This window comes from Cornus florida, unplaced genomic scaffold (genome assembly GCF_030987335.1).
Source record: "Cornus florida cultivar Cherokee Brave unplaced genomic scaffold, ASM3098733v1 CherokeeBrave_3.0.0_Hap2_Chr05, whole genome shotgun sequence".
Taxonomy (NCBI): domain Eukaryota; kingdom Viridiplantae; phylum Streptophyta; class Magnoliopsida; order Cornales; family Cornaceae; genus Cornus; species Cornus florida.
This window is the reverse complement of record NW_026775575.1, coordinates 8,110,721-8,130,672: the sequence shown is the minus strand read 5'-3', so window position 1 is coordinate 8,130,672 and position 19,952 is coordinate 8,110,721. Positions and strand designations below refer to the sequence as shown.

The following is a 19,952-nucleotide window of genomic DNA, read 5'->3' as shown; positions in this document are numbered from 1 at the left end:
TATCATGCACCAATTCCACTAACCAATTCCACTAACCCTAATAGTAACAAAAATAGGAATTCCAAGTGAAAGAAAATAGCAAAAACTCACAAAAGGTTTTATAAACCGAAACTTTTTATCCCTTAAGCGTCTTTGTCCTCACTGCTAATTTCCTGCACTTGAAAAGAAAAAGAATTAAGGTGAGATATCAGAAAGTCCGAAGATTGGTAAACCAAAAATAATAAACTAATTAAAAACTAAACAAATAAACAAATCTCCCCGGCAACGACACCAAAAATTGATGTGTCAGTTTATTACCACTCGCAGTAGTACGAATCTTTGTAGGATAGGACTATATAGAGGGTGTCGATCCCACAGAGAGATGAGTGTTCTTTGTTTGGTTTCTAACTAATCCAATTTATTTCATGGTTTACAGGTAACTGGTTGAATTGACTGATTGGTTGTCCCCAGCATAAAATAAAATTAAACTGAATGTAAACTAAAGAGTTCAGAGAGAGAAAAGTCTTAGGGCTTTGACTTCACCACAACCTTCATACTATGTGATAAGCGCTGAAAAGTGTGCATTTAAACTCCTTAATCTTGAATATTTTAGGACCTTATTTTACCTTATTTCCCCATTTTAGTCTAATTTTATGTTATTCTCCTTTTCAGGCACTTATCCCTAAAATAAGTCAATTCAGCTGAATTAGAGCATTGAAAGAAGCAATCTTGAGTCTAGTGAAAGAAAAGAGTAAAGTGGAAGCAAAGCGATGAAAAATTTCTCTTCGATCAATCAAACCAAGCTATGATCGATCACATTGTGATCGTTCTAACCTTGCCATGATAGATGGAACGCCTTGTCCTTATCTTTAGAAAAATTTCCTATTCGATTGATCCAACCTTTTATTCGATCGATCGAACCTTTTAATCTTATCCTCACCAACCACTTTTGTCCATTTCCCAAAAATATCTCAGCCTTTATCCTTATCCAAATAATTGGGTCACTATACTTTGATCGATCAGAGCAACTATGTGATCGATCGAACTACCTCAAATTGCGTGAAAAACATATTTCAAGCCGAATTGAAGGTGTGCTCGTAGTGCAATCATTTGGAGGTCCTAGTGCACGAGATCTAACCATTGGGTGTGACATTTGAGCTACCTATATAAGGAATTTGGCTATTTTTAGTAAGGAGGTTAGTTAGTTAGGGAGAGAATTGGCTAGAGATTAGAGGGAGAAACATACATTTTGGGAAAATTCTTCCACTCATCTAGGGTTTTTACCAAGAACACCAAAGGAGGAGGATGAATTCAACCATGAAGATAGCCCTTAAGGGTTGGATAACAACATCAATGAGTGGCTAAACTATTATCTTAGGGCTAGAGATAACCCTAAGCATGCCTCCTAGACTTTGATGTTTTGTAATTGGTGGGATTTGCGTTGTAATTCTTGTTTTGACCTCGTATTTATATAAATCTTGTTTCTACATAATTTGTGTGGTTTTATACTTCCAATTGATCTTTTACTTCTATTCATATGTCTTTGTATGTTAGAATGAATGGTCATGTGCTTATTTCTATATTTTGTGACATTGATGCATGTCTATGTGTGTTGATATTATGAATCTAGTGATGGTCAAGGCATGGTGCTTAATGGATTACTCTGGTGGTTTATTTGATGGTTCATACTTATTTCTTGATGGATTGTACCACCTCTTTAGTTTAATTAGTTTAATTTTCATGTCATTAGTATAGTTGTAGTATAATTGCTTTAATTTCTTAGATAGGTGGACAATCTATTCTTGTTGTTTTATAATCCATGCTTATGAGTGCAAGTAGTATATTTCTCTAATTTCTTGAGTGTGCATTAATTGTGGGCTTATTGAAGGATTAATGGTTTAATTTGATATGTTGTGCTATTCACTAGATTGATTAGACGATGTATGCTTACTTGGCCATCCATGTTTAATATTTCAATTAATGACACACTTTCTTTTACAACATATAAACTCCCTAATCTATCAAATATTGAATGTCTAGGAAGAACAAGGCTTGGTGGTGAACTTTATGTCCCAAGAATCCTCTCTCATTCTCTACACTTCATTTGTTTAGTTGTTTTACATTACATTAATTTAGCTTAAATTATAGTATAACTCAACCAACAAACCCCTCTTTTGATTATTCGACATACTAATCTAACATTGATTTCAAAATACCTTGTTTTTCCCTTGGGACGATCCCCACTCACTCTTGCTACGTTAATAGTAGTTAGTAGTGGTAGTGGCATTTTACAAATTCAAACTTGGCCATATTTCATCACACTTTGAGGTTTGGTGTACACTAACGACAGAAACACCAAGTTTTGGTGTCGTTGCCGGGGATTGGCAACACCATATTTTGGGATTAATTAGGAATAAGTACTCCTTTGATCTTGTTTTTACTTTATTTTACTTTGTTTACTTATTGTGTTTGTTCTTGATTGGCTAGGTACTTGGAGCCAAAGAAAGTGAAGCAAGTGAACTTCAAAGCAAAGAAGCAAGCTAAGTTAAGCAAAACATTGAAAGCTAAAAATAAGAAAAATTTGCAAAGCAAAGCAAGGTAAAAATTAAAAATATTTTGAAGTTGCTTAAGGACCTTTTGTGAGCTATTCTAACTCCCTTTGCTTAGTTAAATAGTAAGCCTGCTTGGAGGCAATTCTTATTTTCAATAGTTAAATCGTCGTACCGCGTGGTGGCAAATTATTTCTTGCATTTGTTGAAAGCATGGGAGTTTGGGATCAATGTATGTGGAGGTTTGTTATTAATTGACTTGTTGTGGAAGAGGAATGTTTTCTACTTGTTATTTGTTGAGTTGTTGTTTGTTTGATTTGCATTGTGCATGTATGGTCGTAGGTCTTTGAGTCCTACTCTTGTTCCATTAAATTTTAATCTTAAATCAGTTGTTCGTAATCTAAGGGGAAGGGGTAATTCAAGTGACTCCATTTCATCAATGGATGAACATAATGAGGACCATGTTGAAGACCTTGGTCACATCGACCAATAAGGCATTCTTTACCCTAATGTGCATCAACAACATGATAATATGTAAGTACCATTAGGCATACCTAGACCCTTCATTCCACAACAACAATACGTATTTCCAATGGGAATGCCAAGGCCATTCTTTGTACCACCCCCACCTCCCGTTGTTCAAGCAAATCATGGGGCTCATGTAGAGCCACTAATTGTGAATCCTCTCCTTGCTTTAAGAGACCATTATGTGCCCAATGAGTACAATGCACCAACATGTATTCAACTCCCTCCATTTAGAGCACACCATTATGAGATTAAACCACAAATAATCTAAATGCTTCCCAATTACCATGGGCTACCAAATGGAGAACCTTATAAGCATTTAGATGAATTTCTTAAAATGTGTTCCACCGTGAAATACACGGACATGCCGGAAGAAGTTTTGAGGTTAAAACTTTTCCCTTTCTAAAAGATAAAGCAAAATATTGGTTCAATAATTTGAGGCCTTTTTCTATAACTACTTGGGCAGAGATGCAACAAGAGTTCTTGAAGAAGTACTATCCGGTATCTAAGACCAATGCAATGAGAACTTCAATTCGTGAATTCTCACAAGGGGATGGGGAAATGTTTCATGAGGTATGGGAACGGTTAAACGATTTGCTTAGGAAATGTACTCATCATGACATACCTAAATGACAATTAGTTCAATACTTCTTTGAAAGTTTGTTGAACAACCATAAGGGTATGGTTGATGCTTATATGGGTGGTTCTTATCTTGATAAGTATGAAGATGATGTGTGGCGCTTATATAAGAGCATGAATGAAAACTCAATGCACCGATCTTTATCATCTAAAAATGGTAGAAATATAGGTAGAAGGAATAATGTAAACTTATATCAAGTTGATAATTCTAATGATATAGTCGCTGAAGTGAAGTCTTTATCCTAGAGGTTTGATCGATTTTTTATCAACCAAAATTCAGCTCATCAAGTGTCATCATCCCCTAATCATGCTCATCATCCTTCCAATGAATCATGTATGACTTGTTCTAGTGTTTTATATTCTACTTCCAATTGTCCGCATGGACATGCGCAAAATGAACACCATAAGCAAGTAAATGCCACTTTTGTTAACCAAGGGATAATCCCTATGGCACTCACTACAATCCTGGGTGGAGGAACTATCCAAATTTTTCTTGGAAAAGCCAAGGGGAAGGCTCAAACCCTCCCCAAAGTGGTTTCCAAAGCAAGTATGTTCCATCCCCTATGCAAAGCCAAGGTTCCCAAGGTTATTGTTCATCATACCAAGCACCAAATGGAAACTAATTTTCAACCTCTCATTTTCCAAGCCAATCATCATATTCTCAAGGTAATTCATGAAGTCCCACATTTGAAGAGAAAGTCTTATCCACTTTGCATACTTTGGAGGCAAATACTCAATTGCTTCATTCTCACTCCCAATCGATTGCAAAGCTAGAAACCCAAGTCGGACAAATAGCTAGCACGTTGAATGCAAGGGAGAAAGGAAAAATACCTTTGAATCCCCCACCAAAGCAACAATTTATTGTGGAGACCAATTCCTCTTCGGAAGGTTATACACTTGAACATGTGAATGCGGTGACCACGTTGAGAAGTGGAAGAGTTATTGACAACCAAGTTGGTGTTTCCAATGAAGAGATTGAACCAGTGCAACCCAAAGTTGACACCCGTCCCGTTTGACATCCTATTCCTCCTTCATTGAATGTAAAAGACCCCAATGTTGAAAATACTTAAAAAAATGTTTGTGAGAAAGCTTTTGAGCCTAAGGCTCAATTTTTGGATGCTTTAAAAGCATCCACCTCTCTTGAAAAGCAACAAAGTAAAGCAAATAATGTAATGACCCGGTCATTTTCTTCCTTTCTTTTTTCCTCAAATTTTGCGGATAAATTTTTTCCGTTGTCTTTTCTATTTTGTGTTTGGCTTTTCGTCACATAGTGTCATCTCGAGTGCTTGGAAATGATTTCTGAGACTCTTTCCTTTGGATTGACAACTTCCTTTAAGGACCGTGTCATTTCCACATTTTTCGTTTTTCTACACTATTCACTTTTCGTCCTTTTTCCTATTTTGTTTTTTCCCCGTTTATCACTTTTTGGCACAACCTCACTTTTCGTGTTTGGAGTTAGTTTTTGACTTCACGTATCTTCATTCTAAGTGGTTTCTACGAAATACGTATCTTTACTTTTGCAGTAAAGTACTCTGGTTGCTCTCGATGTCTATAGGGGCATGGATACATAGTTTTTCAGAATCTTTTTCTTTTCTTAGAGTGTTTTTCGTAAATATATTTTGAAGATATTTTATTTCAGGGGTTTTTAAGAAAATATTTTTGGAAGATATTTTCATTCTAGGTCATTAGTGCAGTTTTCACTTTTTGGAGGGGTCATTGTGCAATTAATGAAAGTTATTGCAAAAATGTCTCGTTTTGAGCCTGGATCCTTCTATGGGATTCATTTTCACTTTTCGTTGAGTCATGTACTCTAAGAATTGTCTTCTGGTCATTTTTCCCCAGTTTCAGGGTTTCTGGCCCCGGTTGCTACCGAACTTATTCGGGGTATATCTCTCTGCTCGGGACTCAATTTTCGATGCCGTTTCTTCCGTTGTTTATATTTTCTCATTTTGGTTCTTTTTTGTTCACAGAGTTTTGCCGTTTGAGCACGTTTACTCAAATTTCACTTTTCCGGACCTGGTGGGGCTTTTCGGGGCACTTTTAGGGTTTTCCTATAAATAGGGGGTTATAAAATTAAAAAGTGATCTTCCCCTCTCTTTATGCACAACCAGAAGCTACCATGGCAGCCCAAGGGGGGCTGTTACCCATCTTCTCTCAATTAAACCTCCTTCCCTTTGTTAAAAAATCGTAGTGCCTGCGTGTTTTATGCTTGTCTTGACTACGCGCATATTTCCCCCTTATTAGAATCCGTTTTTGGCCATTTTTTGAGTTCAGGTTTAAGGTCAAGTTTGGATTTTGGTATGTCCTCTTTGGAGTTTAATGTTCACCGTGTTGTCCCCGACATAACCTAGGAGTATCGTCGGATTCGAAGCACTTTTCTTTCGGTGGGGATTTGAGATTTTCATCTCAAATGGAGGAAGGGGGTGTTATAGTTTCATATTTTTGTTTTCTTGCATGCTAATGATGCTTATACAACTTGTATACATGGCTTTGCTCATAATCTAGAATTTAATTTAATTATTTTCTGTGTAAGATTTAATTCTTATGATGATATTCAACTTAGAATTAAATTGTGGCATACTAGAAATTTAAACCTTGGTATGGTGATTGATATATATTAAATTGGGATTATTTGAATAAGAATTGCAACTTTTATTTAATATTTATCTTTTGTGAAAGTTTAATTCATATAGTTGTATTAAGCATGAAATAAACTTGTAATGTGATATTAAAGTAGGCTTTGGTGAGTTCTTGAACATATGATAATTTGAGAGCATTTGGAGTTGTTTAAAAATCTAGATGAAATTAATTAATTAGCTTAATTAATTTTATTTTAAGTGTTTTAATCACTTAATTAGTTATTTGATGTTATATATGTGATGACCATGATATGTCCTTCAACATATATAAATTTGAGGTTATTTGGAATTAATTTGGAATTTAGAGAATTTAATTATTTTTATTCAATTAAATTCTATCTAATTGCTGGATGGATTTAATTATGTTTTGGAAGTTGTTTCTATTTTTAAATCATGGACTTGGACTTGTTGTATATTCACTTGGTTACATTTTGAGCATTGGATAACATAGTTGTTATATTTATATTCATTAAAATATGTTTTCCTTATTGAATATATCATTGTCTTATGTAATGAGTCGCACATTTTGTATTTGACATCTTTCATGCCATAGTAGTTATGGCCTTGGAACATGTATTGTATATGTTTCCAATTTTAGTTGTGCGTGGTAGATAGTTGATTATCTTATATATATACATGTTGATATATACATTGTTGCACAACTTGTTGATTTTGGAAACTTGGGGATGTCGTTGTTTGACTAAGGTTAGGACATGGTTCTAGTACGGGGGATTATCCCTTTACAAGTCTAGTGCTCACATAGGGAGGTTACCCGTGGGCTAGTAACCCTAAAGTAACTATGGTGTCGGTCTGATCCGACGTGACGTCCAAGTATCCACCTGGTTTGATTTCACATTTCATTTCAAATTGATAACTAGATGATATCGTAACTTGTTGTTCCTTATTTGATTTTCCATTTTGAGTTTCAAGATGTTAACTTGAGAAACCATGCTTTATGCGTTGTATTGGAAGTTCCAATGTTGGTTAAATTGCATCAATATTGTGACTTGTGTTTTATTATTCTAATGTAGCTTAAGATGATTCCTTAGACTCATTTGGAACATAGACGCTCACTGGCATGACCCACTTTAATTGTTTTCGTATCTTAAATTGCAAATTGATACTGTTGAGAACCTATATCTTATCGCATTGTATAGTATGCTTCTATATGGTTAAATTGCATGAATGATGTTATTTATGTTAGAAATGATCTAAGGTGGCAGAGGATGCTTCCTGATTCTCATTTTTACATAGACGTTAGGTGGCATCAGCCCTTTGACATGTTTCACATTAAGGTGATAATTTTGTAAAATGCTAGGTCGATGCATGCCCATTTCCTACGAGTAGCTTTATGTTACTCACCCCGAAGTTACTGGGGATTTGTTTTAGGTATGAAAGCTTGGTTCATGATGCTCATCATTCCTTGGATGACTTGTAATTTTTAAGTTTCCATTTTATGCAAATGTTAGCATGAAATGTCTTTTTGTAGCCTTATATGTTAAAACTTGTATCCTTGATTCTAAATATGTAATGTGTAACTAAGTACACTTTTGGATGCTTATTTTGTATGTATGATATGAGGCCAAGGGCCATTAATTCTAAAGTTTACAAATATGTTTTTTTTTAAATCTTGAGATTTTAGTACTTGGTACTATTCATCGACTTTTTTTAAAAAAATGTATCGACCAATCCGAAACTTCAGGGGGTTTTGTGGGTGTATTTTAAAATTTCATTTTTAATTTAGATGATTTAAAAAGCTCCCGAAGCCCCATTTCCTTTCCTTTGGCAGTAGCTCGGAAAGATTTTAAACTTCCTGACCTGATTTTCTTAGGGGTATTCTGGGCATTTTACAGTGTATTTTCTTTGTTTTCGTCCGCTTTGTCAGGTAGAAAACTTGATTTTGGGAAGGGATTTCTTCTTTGTGCTTTTCCAGAAAAATTCGTTTGATGGCCCGTTTTTGCTCTCAGTCGCGGACAGATCTTATAGCAGCTTTTTGACCCTCTTAACTGAAAAGCGCCGAATATTACATATTCAAGCGCCCTTTCTTGCATTAGTTAAGTCCATTATTAGAGGATAATGTACAGTTTTAATTCATTTATGTATTTCTTTCTGATTTCAGGTATTTTTCCCGAGAATGATCAAAGAAGCGGTTTTGACATCACTTGTGTTGAAACATGTGCGCCATGCCGGGGAGTCATCTTTTGGACCGAACCTCTTATGTTACAGTTTTTGCGAAGCCATGGCTTAATGCTCATTGTGCTTCTGAGATAGAAGCACGTCCATGATCCGGTTTGATGAAGCTTGCAAGAAACATGGTCAAAGCTGCAAAGGGCAAGCTCCCGCGGGCGCCCGCCAATCCCCTCTTCTCTCTGCCAGCTTTTGCGGGCCCTTCCTCAGCTCCCGCAGAAGCCCCCACGAGCCACCGCGAGCGCCTGCCACGCCATCGCGAGTGCCCGCCAAACACACCAGCATATCCCTCGCGAGCCCAAGCCCCTGCGGGCGCCCTCGGAACTACAGTAAGTAGTTCAACTGTCCCTGATTTTCAGCATTTTGGTCCCTTTATCCTTTTTTTGTGTGGTCTAGCTTCATACAGAGGGGGTAGCTTGGGATTTTGAGTATGGGGAGTAGGTTTTGAGTGTATATAGAGGGGAAGCTCATTATTTTGGAGATATCTCACATTTTTGAAAAGTTCTAGAGAGGAAGAGAGGTGTTCTTGAGGTCTTAGGTTCTAGCTTCCTTAAGGTGCAAAAATAGAGGGTGAACTTACTTCTTCCTCTTCATTCCTTGTAGTGATGGGCAACTGAACCTCCATCTAGGGAGGTGATGAAGCCTTCCCTTGTAATCATGTTTTAGATTAAGCTCTATTTTGGGGAAAATAATGTATAATTTTTGGTCTTTTCATAATCTAGAGCATATTACCTCTTGTAATGAATTCTAATGTTTATAAATGATTGTTGTAAGTTAATTATCTTGTCTTAGATGGTTTCTTATATTAATCATAATTCTTGCATTTTCATGGTGACAATGGAAATAAGATTATGAATGGTTTTCATGGCATGTTGATAGAGAAACTTGATAGTCCATTGCTTAAGTATTCCCTTTGATGGTCTATACTTGATTCCTAGCCTCATGTGCTTTATCATTTGATTAAAGGCTTGATAATCTTTTGCTTAAGATAGTATGTTTGTTGCTACACCCTAGTTTAGGTAGTTCGAATGTATAAACTTTTGATGGATCATTCTTATTTTGATTTGATGAACTTCTCGATGATTATAGGGCAACCATGTGTTACTATATAATTCTTGACCATCATATATATTGGCTATCCCCAATTTAGTCTTGATCTAGCATGTGTTTAGGGTTTAGTGCGGATTCACCTCCCTAGTTCCCTTTTTAATTGTCTTTGCCTCTTTACTTCTTAGCATTACTATTTTATGCATTTTCCAATTCATAATTTTAGTGACAAACCAACAAATCTCTATACCTCTTCATCATTCTAAAAATGATTCTACACACCTAAGTTGCCATAAACTAGCAGTCCCAGTGGTTCAACTTACCCGACCAATAGTCCTATTTTACAATGATTTGTGCTATTGCAAAGGTTGATATTTGGGGTTGGAGGAACATTAGAAGGGCCCTCAGATGAACGAGCACGCTTAGAAATGACCCTAGGAGCCATTAGAGGGAAGAAAATTGGTTCAGGACTTCTATCGAACACCTGGTGTGCAGCAGAATTGGGAAGAGACCAAAAATAAGGTTAGAAATGCGAAAACCCCAAAATTATAACCTGCAATCAACGAAACACAATCGCAAACAATTGCAAACCCTCCACATAATCAATCCCGTCCTCCATTAATTCACAAATTGAAAGAAAGGGAGACGAAAACTTACCCCAAGTTGATGAACCAAAAGCTCTCTTGTTAGAGCTTGGGGATGGAAGATTGTGAGGATGAGGAAGATGGATGAAGGATGAGAATAGATGAAGATGGATGAGATTGAAGTGAGAGTGAGAGATTGAGAGGTAAAGGAAGGTGTTTGAAAGGGTTGAGGGCGAGAATGGAGAGAATGGAGGGTTGAAGGGAAAATAAAAAGAAGGAAAAATGGGCTTGAAAGCCCATTTTAACAATGGGCGTGACAGTGGCGGGTGCTCGAGGATGCAATGCGGGCGCCCGCGAGTTTCCATTAGCCTACTGCCTGAAATGGCGAGCGCCGGCAAGAAATTGGCGGGCGCTCGCGACCTCTTCACCATACTACCCAAATTGGCAGGCGCCCGCTGGAGCTATGCAAAAACTACTTCTTGAAGTAAGTTTTGGCCTACAAAGGCCGGGCTGGGGTCGAAGAATGGAAAATTTGGAAATTTAAGTGTCTATGGACCCGTGACACCTCGTAGAACCTACGGAACAGGAATTGAAGCGCATTTTCAAAAATGCTAAACTTGAGGTCCGAATCTCCCGTTATCTTTGGATTTGTCGAGAAAATTGCCGGAATGACCTTGAAAAAGTCCGAAAATGGTACTGAGACCTTAAAATGACTGAGAAAACCGAATGTGACTTTTGGAATGCAATTCGAGACAATTTCAGAAAGGCGTTCACATTTTGGTTATACTTAGCTAATTTCCGGAAAATTATTGGCTAAGGCAACTTTGGGAGAGAAGCTTGGAAGATGGAAGAATTGCTTCCCATGAATGCTAAATTTAATGTCGATAGTTAGACGAATCGGGCGTTGCATGGCACATCAATCCTCGTAAATTGGGTCCGTTAATATGACTTTCTCTACTTTGCGGATAGGGATTATGCCATCAACATAAGGCTTAAGCCGTTGACCGTTAACCTTGAAGAGAGATCCATTGGTAGGATCTTGGAGTTCGACTGCACCATGAGGAAAGACGGCGGTGATGACATATAGACCATCCCACCGCGAACGGAGTTTACCGGGAAAGAGTCTCAATCTAGAATTGAAAAGCCAAACTTTTTGTCCATGGGTAAAAGACTTTTTGACAATGTGTTTGTCATGAAAAGTTTCAGTCTTTGCCTTATAGATTTTGGCGCTTTCATACGCATCATTTCGAAGTTCCTCAAGTTCATTGAGTTGCAATTTACGAGTAGAGCCGGCTTGTTTGAGATCAAAGTTGAGCCTTTTTATGGCCCAATAAGCACGGTGCTCTAGTTCAATGGGGAGATGACACGCCTTGCCAAAGACAAGTCAATATGGCGACATGCTAATGGATGTCTTATAAGCTGTCCGGTAAGCCCAAAGCGCAACATTTAGTCTTAATGACCAATCTTTGTGGTTCGGTCGAACCATTTTTTCTAAGATATACTTAATCTCCCGATTAGATACTTCCACTTGACCACTCGTTTGAGGATGGTAAGGTGTGGTAACCTTGTGAATGACGGAGTACTTGGAGAGGACGGATTTAAGGTAACGATTTCGAAAATGAGATCCACCGTCACTAATGATTGCTCGGGGCGTACCAAAACGACTAAAAATGTTGGACTGAATGAAGTTGATCACTACTTTATGATCACTGGTTTTGGTAGCTTTGGCTTTAACCCACTTGGAAACATAATCCACCGCTACAAGGATGTACTCATAGTCATAAGAAGATGGAAATAGTCCCATGAAGTCGATCCCCCACACATCAAAAATTTCTATGATTAAGATGGGAGTAAGGGGCTTCATGTCCCTCCGGGACATGGATCCGAGCTGTTGACATCGCTCACAAGATTTACAGAAATTGTATGCATCCCGAAATAAGGATGGCTCCGCTTTAAAGGACTTTGTAGGCGGTCTTTTTGGCACTAAAATGTCCCCTACAAGCAAGAGTGTGGTAGAAATTTAGGACACTTGTAGTTTCATTGTTGGGAATGCATCTCCGGATGATTTGATCTGGGCAATATTTGAACAACTCCGGATCTTCCCAAAAGAAATGCTTAACTTGGGAGAAGAACCGGTCTTTCTCTTGTTTGGACCAATTGGATGGAATTTTGCCTATTGCTAGATAGTTGACAATATCCGCATACCAAGGGAGACTGGAATAGAAAATCTAAAAAAGTTTCTCATCCGGAAAGGAATCACGGACTGCAGCAAATTCAGAAGATTTTTCAATGAGTAAACGAGAGAGATGGTCTGCGACAACATTGTCGGTCCCTTTTTTATCCCGGATTTCAATGTCAAACTCTTGAAGTAAGAGTATCCATTGAATTAGACGGGGTTTGGTCTCTTTTTTAGCGAGCAAATGCCTAAGAGCGGCATGATCCTAGAAGATAATTACCTTAGATCCAAGAAGATAGGAACGGAATTTATCCAAAGCATACACCACAGCTAGCAATTCTTTTTCAGTGGTGGTGTAATTTAACTGAGCATCAGAGAGAGTCTTGCTAGCATAATAGATGACATATGGAAGTTTTTCCACACGTTAGCCCAAAACCGCACCTAATGCATAATCGGATGCATCACACATGATCTCAAATGGAAGAGACCAATTAGGCGGTTTCATGATTGGGGCGGATGAGAGAAGAGTGCGTAATTTCACGAAAGCTTCCATACAAGCTTCATCAAAATTGAATGGAACGTCCTTGGCAAGAAGATTACACAAGGGCCAAGAGATTTTGCTAAAATCTTTGATGAAGCGACGATAGAAACCGGCATGTCCAAGGAAGGAGCGGATTTGATGGACCGAATTTAGAGGAGGGAGATTAGAGATTAACTCCACTTTGGCTTTGTCAACCTCAATTCCCCTTTTTGAAATGACATGCCCTAAAACAATGCCTTCTTGGACCATAAAATGACTTTTCTCCCAACTTAGAATGAGATTTGTTTCCTTGCACCTTTGAAGTACAAGAGATAGATTTTGGAGACACGAGTCAAAGGAGAATCCAAAGACAGAGAAATCGTCCATGAATACCTCTAAGAATTTTTCAACCATATCCGAAAATATGGACATTATGCATCTTTGGAACGTGGCAGGTGCATTGCATAGCCCAAAAGGCATGTGTCTATAGGCAAAGGTTCTGAAGGGGCATGTGAATGTGGTCTTCTCTTGATCTTGTGGATCAATTGCCACTTGGTTATAGCCGGAATAACCATCAAGGAAACAACAGAAGCTTTGGCCGGTTAACCTCTCTAGGATTTGATCAATGAACGGGAGTGGAAAATGATCTTTCCTAGTGGTAGAGTTAAGTTTCCGGTAGTCAATGCACACACGCCACCCAGTGGTGGTGCGTTGTGGCACGAGCTCTCCCACGGAATTTTCAACGATTGTAAGGCCGGATTTCTTAGGAACAACTTGAGTGGGACTCACCTATTTGCTATCGGAGATAGGGTAGATGATTCCTGCATCCAATAGCTTGATCACTTCTTTTATGACCACGTCCTTCATGTTGGGATTCAACCGGCGCTGCACCTCTCTAGAAGGTTTAGCATCCTCCTCCATATGGATACGATGCATGCAAATAGAAGGGTCTATTCCTTTCAAATCAGCCACTGCCCAGCCAATAGCTCGTTTGTGCTCTTGTAGCACCGCTAAAAGGCTAGTTTTTTTATCCTTTAAAAGGTCGGAAGCAATGATGACTGGAAGAGTTTGATTTGCACGAAGAAACACATACTTGAGGTGAGCCGGGATCAGCTTTAGCTCAAGTTGTGGAGGAGACTTCAAGGAAGGGACTGGAGGAGTAGGAGAAAGTTGAGGAAGCGGTTCTTTTGGAATCCAAGGAGGAGTATCCATGACAACATTAATGTCAAGCAAGGAGTTTACTCCTTTGATTGATTGGTCAATATCAAAGTTTGAGAAGTCGAAATGAGACATACAAGTTTCCAAAGGATCTTTGCTTAGAATGAAGGGGAGAGATTCTTCGACCACTTCATCTACCACATCGATAAGGAAAAAATCATCCTCATCGAAAGGATGTTGAGTTGCATGGAAGATGTGGAGTTTGACTTGCATATTTCCAAAAGTGATATCCATCACCCCGATTCGGCAATTAATTGAAGCGTTAGCCGTAGCTAAAAATGGCCTATCGAGGATCACGGGAATATGCTTCTTTGGGTCATGGACTGGTTTCGTGTCAAGAACCACAAAGTCTACCGGGAAGTAGAACTTGTCCACTTTGATAATGACATCCTCAAGAATGCCTTGTGGGTGCTTGACCGATCTATCGGCAAGCTGCAAGACCACGGAGGTTGGCTTTAGATCTCCCAACCCAAGCTATAAGTAAACTGAATATGGAATCAAATTTACACTAGCTCCTAAGTCGAGGAGGGCCATTTCTATCTTGTTGTCGCCAATGACACACGAGATAGTTGGGGCGCCCGGATCCTTATACTTTGGAGGAGCACTGTGCTAAATGATTGCACTCACATTTTTAGTTAATCTCACCTTCTTTGGCAAATGATTTTTGGAAGTGCGCTTTTGAGTGCACAAATCTTTGAGAAATTTTGCATAGGGAGGGATTTACTTTATAGTATCCACGAGAGGCAAGTTGATCTTTACTTGCTTGAAAACTTCCCACATGTCTTGAATTTTGCAATTCTTATTCCCAATACGTGTCGACTATTGGAGACGTTGAGGAAACGGAGCTTTAGGCTCATAAGAAGTTTCCACATTTGGGGTGACAAGCTTGGGATTTTCATGAGTAGGATTTGGATTAGAAGAGCTGGTACTTGGATTTGGATTTTTCGAGGGGGAATTTTTCTCATCCTTGTTTCCATTAACCTTGTTGTCAACAACACGACCACTCCTAGGGGTGGTGATTGCTTGGACTTGTTTAAAAGGATATTTCTGGTATTTAATTTTTGATTTAATTATTTTTTAATTTGATTAATTGTTTACTTGTTTATTGTGTTGATTAAATGGCATGTATTTTGTTTAATTGTTAATTATTTATTTGTTAATTATTTGCTAACTTGTTAATTATTTATTTGTTTTAATTATTTGATGAATTGTTAATTATTAATTATTTGTTAATGGTTGTTTTTTATTTATTTATTTAATTCATTGTTATTATATTTTCGGTACTTATAAACTTACGTAAGTTCTTATAGCCGACACTGTTTTAAACCTAGGTTGTTCAATGGGCCAAGTTATTTATGGATTAGGGTTAATGTTTAAGTCTATAAATACATACACGTACTGGGGTTTAGGGTTTTAGACAAACATAAGGTTGCGTCTGTAACACAAGGGGCTGCTAAGAAACAGAGCGTGAACTTGGGGAATTGGCAGAGCAAGTCAAGGGAGAATACAGAAACTGTGGAATTAGAGTTTCAAAGTCTGAAACTCAAGGCAAGTCTTTATTCTACTCTTTTCCTTTAATCTATGTTCTGTGCATGCCTAGCTAGACTTCAGGGGTATAACTAATGATAAAACGAAATAGTCTTGCATGTTTAATTGGATTTAAACAAAGGGTTTCATGATTTTATATGTTTCTTCATGATTTCGTTATTTCTGTGATCTTTATGCATAAACTGTGGTTTGATTTGAAACTTTGCCTGCTAAAACACTTAAAATAATTTAGTATGGACGTATGGGACTTAGGTTGAAGATTAGGGGCCTTAATAATGAAGTTTTAGAGTTTACAGAGGCTGAACGGACGAAGAAGAAGACCTCAGCACTAATTGAGGCGCCTAAGTTCGCAACTGAGGCGCCTAAGTTAGCAACTGAGGCCCCTAAGTTAGCAATTCAGCCCCCTAAGTTAGCAACTTAGGCTGCTCAGTTGTAACTTAGCTTGCTCAGTTGGGGTTTTGGTTTTAAACGCCCAGTTTAGGTTTTTGTGCACTGTTTGGACTATACAGAGTGTTAGCTCCTCGTTTAAATTGTTTTAAATGTTTTATAGGATTGTTGTGGACCTGTAATAACAAAGAGAAACAATAGTTCATAAATGGAATAGAGATTGGACAGTGGGAAGCTCAGGATAAATCTATACATTGCACACCGTTTTGCTAGTTATGTTCCGCAACTTTGCAAAGTTTTAATATATGATTTAATGATTAATATAAATCATGTTTTACAGTGTTTTAAGTATGGTGATTTAATTAAACCCAACTATACTTAGGTTGGATATAATTGGTACTTAAATTGTTATTAAATGTATCAATTCATGGACTATGTTGGAGGATATAAATGCTTAAATTTAATATAGCAGTTTACACTACTGGAATTGGATTTTTGGCTCTATATTGAATGTCTATTAGATGTATATGCATTAAATTTATTTTGTGCATATTCTGAAGTATAGTCGATGACTATTTAATTACTATATTATTAACTGCGTTAACTGGAGGATTGTATGTACCGGTATGGGACGGTGACATACTAGGTATGGACTAGTTCAAACACTAAGTTCTACCTAACTTGGATTAAGGTATGGATTAATCATATAGGTTAGGTCCATCACCTACTTGTGTCATATCAATTGAGAATTGAATGACCTACTATGGTTTCAGGATGGATTTGTTATATATATATCAGACCACTACACAGATGGATGGTATTTTGTATTAGGAGGAGTACTGACTTTATATATATATTATATGGTGTCGTGTTATGAGCTTGAGTCTCGTGACCATGGTTAGGGCGCGTATATTGCCTAGAATGGATAACTGGACATAGGTGTTGTTCCCTGGTAGGTCTAGGTACTCATGCCCACCTTAGGGTGCGTATTTGCATGTTGCCTTCTATTCAGGCTGAGACAGACCAACTGGACTAGCGAGCGTCCTATAATGTGTACTATATACATATATGGACTACTCTAGCTATTGTTGAGTCTTCCTAGGATGTATCTGCGTATCGGATTACTGTTGGATTGTAGTAGATCAGGACTTGCATGTGGGCCTGACCCACTCCTTTATTTTTCAGGTGTTCGTCAGTTCTAGGGTTAGAGCTTGGACATGCAGAGCAGATACAGATATTCATTCCTCTGATTATGTAGGAATCTTCTCTATGATAGTTTTGGATTTTATTTCTATTATTTCAGTTTTGGTTTGAGAATTTTAATAAGGGGTCCAATGGATGGATTCCCGAGTTGTAAACTTATAGAGTTTTGGATTATCGGATTTGATTAATTATGATTCAAGGATTTCCTTTTAGTTTCTTTCAGCTTATTAAATTATTTCATATTTCACTTTGTATTCTGTGTTCGATTTAAAATACCTTAATTGTTTGCTATCCCTCGAGTTTGGGCCTGGGCCTGATCAACCCGCGTCTTAGATCTGAAGGGTATCGTACATTTTGATTACACAGCTCCTCCGGGATCAGCATTACCCATTTGATCTGCAGGAAATCACTGAGCCTGGTGCTTGCCATTATAGATGGAAGGACTGGAGAAAGAGCTATAATACTCTTATTAAGAGTCTGGAGATAGAGGCAGCCCAGGTAGCAAAAGACGCAGAGGCAGAGGAGGAGGCAGCAGCAACAAAGGCGGCAGCAGCAGAGGGGGTTGGTATTGACTTGGAGCAGGAGCCTCCAGTGGGATCACCACACCTTTCACAGGAGTAGAGCCACCACTCCCAGAGCCAGGACAAGCATCAGTCTTCTGATAACTCAAGATTGCACCGTCAAGATGAACCATTCATTCCTGACACTCAGGCTCAGTCAGACATGTCAGATGAGCGTTATCAGGCATTGCAGGATGCAGTTCTTTCCCTCAGGGCAGATATGGCCACCCTCTGCACGGATATCATGATAGCGCTGCGAGACATTTCTAGACAGATCCGGGGTTCACACCCCACCAGATCGTCATCTTTTGCCTTACCTCTCTCTCTTTTATATTTATATCTCTGATTTTAGACTGTTACTTTTGATACTATTATTCCATTTTTTCGGCCAGTCTGTTGGCTTGTTATCTGTGATGTACATTACACTTTCATTACTTTTGGATATTTTGGATGTCATGTTCATATTTTGCTATATCTATTGATGTTGACTCCATTATCAGGTGCATTACAGTGATTTCAGTTAGAAAGTGCATCCCATACTTTTCAGGACCATTCTTATTCCTCTTTCTCTTTCATTTACTATCCCACTTGCATTGGCATGCCCACTGTGCACTATTATTTACCCCATTTTGTTATTTAATGAGAGTTTATCCCAGTGCCATCTTTTCAGGATCACAGTTAATCCCAAGTTTGGGGGGGTTATACCACCCACTTTGGATACTTATGTCCCGCCCATTTATCACCATAGCTACACTAGTATATTCTTTCCTCTTTCTTTTGTTCTCATTTCACATTGAGGACATTGTGTGTGATGGCTCTGGTTTTTCAAACCAGTGCGTCCTGTGATAACCCGTAAGATAACCCAAAACGGATCCGAAATGCGGAAGCGAAGATTATAAAATGGGAAGGGTACTTGACCAGGGTAAATGGTCTTTTTAGACAAGACTGGATGCAACTGAGCATACCGTTAGATAGACAAGAAAAAATTAATCAATTTAGACTCAAGAATCACTTGATTCGAAGTCCGGATGAAGAAGATATGAAATATCAAAGTTTCAAAAAAAACCAACTTTTGGGTTTCAAATCAGTGTGGCAAGGGTACTTAGCAAGGGGTAAAATAGTCTTTTCAGATAGAATTGGATACAACCATGCATACCGTTGGATAGACAAACAAAAATTAATAAACTTAGACTCAAAAATCACTTAATTTGGAGTCGAGACGAAGAAGATATGAAACGTCAAAATTTCAAAAAAAACTAACTTTCCGGGTTAAAAATCTGGGCAATGAATAGTGTTTTGACAGCAAGCATCATTTAATTTTTTTCCTAGAACTGAGGCTAAATATGGACCTTAAATGAATTTTTTTGGAAAAACACGAAGAAGAAACCCCCCTTAAAATCACATTTTCTATCTGGCTGCTTGTAAGAAAATGAAAAAAATAAGATATAAAATTCCTAAAATGCCCCTAGATCAGCATAGGTCAAGAGAGTCCAAAAAGCTGCTATATGGATTCTTTTCAGGATCTGTCCACAACTAAGAGCAAAAATGGGCTATCAAACGAATTTTTTTGGAAAAATACGAAGAAAAAACCCCTCCCAAAATCAAATTTTCTACCCAGCAATGAAGGAGAAATGAAAAAAAAAAACACACTATGAAATAGCCAAAATGCCCCTAGATCAGTTAAGGCTTAAAAACTCAAAAAAATGCAACTTTGCACCAAGTATGCATTTGACCCTAAATGCATTTCTAGGTTGAAACGAATGTACACGTAAGTGTAATAAATGATTCTAAGTGCTCGGGAATGGTCCACGGCTCCCGAGAAGCCCTGACTCAAAATCCGACCCCCCGACGGCCAAAAATGAGAAAAATAGACTTGAAATGAAAAATTTGAAATCCAAAAATGTGAAATGGTATGAAATTATTGTTTGGCCCTTAGCTACAATTCATACATGATTAATAAGACCCTATGAAAGAATAAAAGCAAAATTCCCACACCCGATGCAAAAGTAATGAAACAATAACTTATGAATTTTCAAGGTTTTCATAACATTTCATGAAATCAAGAATTACATAAGATGCAATATAAATGTCACTGGCCTCCGGCCTCATCTCATATAAGTCAAATACATTGTAGAAGGTGTACTTATGTACACATTACATATATAGAATCAAAGACACAAGTTTTGACATA

At 37.9% G+C, this 19,952-nt stretch overlaps 1 non-coding gene across 1 annotated transcript; it reads right to left on the bottom strand.

Moving 5' to 3' along the window:
* Positions 1 to 3,569: 3,569 nt before the first annotated feature.
* Positions 3,570 to 3,676, bottom strand: LOC132310809 (small nucleolar RNA R71). Its single transcript, XR_009482709.1, has one exon. It is a non-coding gene; the product is annotated as a small nucleolar RNA R71 (small nucleolar RNA).
* Positions 3,677 to 19,952: the final 16,276 nt, after the last annotated feature.